Source organism: Formica exsecta, unplaced genomic scaffold, assembly GCF_003651465.1.
Source record: "Formica exsecta isolate Colony F162 unplaced genomic scaffold, ASM365146v1 scaffold83, whole genome shotgun sequence".
Taxonomy (NCBI): Eukaryota; Metazoa; Arthropoda; class Insecta; order Hymenoptera; family Formicidae; genus Formica; species Formica exsecta.
The window spans coordinates 2,385,787-2,389,031 of record NW_021853600.1 but is presented as its reverse complement, the minus strand read 5'-3'; the positions used below and the strand labels follow the sequence as shown (position 1 = coordinate 2,389,031).

Here is a 3,245-nt window from a genome sequence, read left to right as displayed (position 1 = left end):
TCCGATTGAAAAGATTCAAGCATTGTATTATTAAAATAATTATTCTATATTGTCTTTGATAAAAAACACAATTAATTAAACAAGATAATGATAATGAATATAATGAAAACATTTATGCAAAAATTTTCTACGATTTATCTTATATTGTATAATGTTTATATAAAAAATCATAAATAATTTTTTTAAAATATATATATCAATTAACTATCATTCATATTTTTCGAGAAATTCACATAGGATGCGAAAGTAGAAAGGTTTTATTTGTAAGGCCAATGATTGTGCCTTTCTTTTGGCAACAAGGGTGGCGCGACTAAAAATTCAAATATCTACCTGAGAAGATAGGCTTATGGTATCAATTAAATTCCACCATTCTTCTCAAGCATTATGTCTTCAAAATATTTTTCTTATTATACATGTAATAAAATGTAAACGTAACAAACATTTTTTCCACTTTATAACAGCAGGGAAAAATTCATCGACATCATATTAATATTAATATAATATAGCCGTCGCACGACTTCGTGTTTACCATGTATCGTTACCGTTCGCGCTCGCACGTATCAATCACGTGCTCGACGTGTTGTCGTACCATTATTGGTATTTGCGCAGCCCTTTTTTTGGGAATCGTCGTGCCGAAGTTAGAATTCGGCGTTCTCATATCGCGGTTGATACTCGGCTAGGAAACAGTCTTGATTTCGCGGTGCGCTAAGTAATATTATAATTGATACCCGCTCGATATCAAAATGCACGTGAGCAGTTTTTAATCGTGGATTTTCTATTGTGCGAGTACGATGCATTCGGTGCGTGCGCTCTCAATAGTGTATGAAATCGCGACGGTGACTGCTAATTTTTCTTTCAAACGCTTGTCTAGTTCTTGAACGTATCGTTATCATGCTGAAAGCTTGATCTCCATCCGTGCGAATCGTGGCTACGGTACCATTAAAATTTCGTCGCGTGTTTTGAACATTTATTTTTATAATTTTTTGACTTTATTAAAATATACTTTGTGGACATTGCGCACTTCTCTGGAGTTCTGATTTAAGAGTCTTGACCGCTTCACCATCAAGTCTGCTGACAAGGTAAACTCAGCCGTTGAATTTAAATTATCAAACAATCGTACTTTCATAAAAAATTGCGTACAATCGCTGGTTAACACCAGAGCTCACACACTTTGCAATATAATAAAAGATAAATAAATATTGTAGTATAATAATAGGGCACCTATATATAAAATGAATTACATACTGTTAAAAGAATATATTTTAATGTCAGGACAAATGTTTTACATCAAAGCTCTTTATATTCTAAATCTATCGACTCTTGTTTATTTTTGTACAATTTCATCATTAGTGTTTAAAACATTGGCTTCACCAATAAGTTTTTGATAAAAAATTCTATTTAAACGCATCTGATTTACTATTTATATATTTATATATTTACTAGTTATATATCTATTTAGTTTGCTTGACGTGCCTTGCCTTGCTTGATGTGCTTTGCCTTGCTTGATAGAAGTTTGATCATGTTACAACACTGGCAAGACTTGCACCAGATGAATTAGGAGGTATGTATCGTGTGATGAGTCGCAATTTAATCAAATATTTACGGTCCTTTTTTTATATTTTCATTGTATCGCTTCGAAGGAAAATTGATTAACACCCTTCTTTTCATTAGCCCTTCAAGCCGGATTATTAAATAAAATTCGATTTTTCAATAATGTTAGTAAGATTTACTACCGACCTTTCGTTGGTAGACATTACTTTTTTTGCTTCTTTTTATGCTTTTTATATAGTTTGATTTTCGTGTCGATAGTTTTCGCTGGATGCAACATTTGGTTCGCACCAATTGCAAATCTTATTAACATTATCAATAGCGTTTATAATAAATCAATATGCATATTTTACGCAGACATTTCTATTAATTGTGAATTATAATTTATCAGTTAAACTTACTCGATGCTGCCTTTACTGGCGCACATTTAGTCCGCTGTTTATTGCTTATTTTGTTTTTGCATTGCTATTCGTAATATTACTACTATTTTGCATTAATAAAAGTAGAATATTGACTCTATATTTTGGTAACGCTTATTCCATTGTATTTGGAAGCAAATTCCAAAATTTTCGATTTGTTGAGCCATACGTTTATTTGTTGCCGTTGACGGTCTCGCGCGTAGCTCGCGATCGGAAACGTATTTATACTTTTTCATACAAGAACGTTCTGATACATATACAGGGCTGCTCGGGTCAAAATTATTTGTTCTCGTTTCTTAGTCGTGTTAGCTTGCGGAATTAACTACATTATTTCACGTATCGAAATACGTCTCTTGAATATATTTGTTTTCGAGCTTTGTGTCGCGAATATTGAAAGGCAGTATAGAAATTGTTTTTTCTTGACAAAAGAGAATTTATACACTTCCTTCAGCCGAATCTCCCGTGCAAATATATCTTTGACCGATTGTACTTTCTGGCGAGAAATGACAATGTATCAGAGTTTTACGGATGCAATGACCGTAATATATCACTGGTATCGCTGATGTCTAAAATTTGCGGTTCCCGTACTGGAACAGCAAAATACCGTATACATACTTAACGATTGCGCATAACGATCAATTATTATTAGAGACATCTTAAACACTTAAATTTAAATATAATTTAAAAATAAATACGATCAACTAATTAAATTTCAAGAATATTGTAAAGTTTTTGCATCAATATCTAGCTCGTTGATTACCTCGGTCAAATCGGATGAAAAGGTCGCGAAATCTCCCATTCAAACCTTGAAATCAAGCGCGTTGGTTTCTTTTTTTGCGACTAATATGACAAACTGTCTTTTTTGTAAAGAACAGCATATTATTACAAAATGTCCTCGTTTTTTGAAATAATCTGCCAAAGCAAGACATTCTACTACAAAAGAATTGAAATTGTGTCTTAATTGTTTTCGTTTTGTCATAGTGTAAAGATTTGCAATCCAAGCATTCACACGCGATACCTGCTTGGGGACACTTCGTCAAGAACGCTCAAGATAAAAAAACTACAACTTAAAAGTATATCAAAACGAAAAAAAATTTGCAAATCCATACTACATGATGTTTACCAGCGCGTGCTAATGATAAAGAGGTGTGATTATTTGTTGTTCTTTTTTTAAAATTAGCATGCTTTAAAATAAGGTACTCTACTGTGAATGGATGACTTTCTCTACATGCTTTCATGAGTGGAGTTATGAGGTATAATTCCACTCATATATACATA

At 32.6% G+C, this 3,245-nt stretch overlaps 1 long non-coding RNA gene across 1 annotated transcript; it reads left to right on the top strand.

The window, feature by feature from the left end:
* The first annotated feature begins 241 nt into the window (after nt 1-241).
* LOC115244710 lies at nt 242-3,015 on the top strand. The gene is made up of 3 exons (XR_003885415.1): nt 242-1,079; nt 1,460-1,561; nt 2,949-3,015. It is a non-coding gene; the product is annotated as an uncharacterized LOC115244710 (long non-coding RNA).
* The last annotated feature ends 230 nt before the right edge of the window (nt 3,016-3,245 follow it).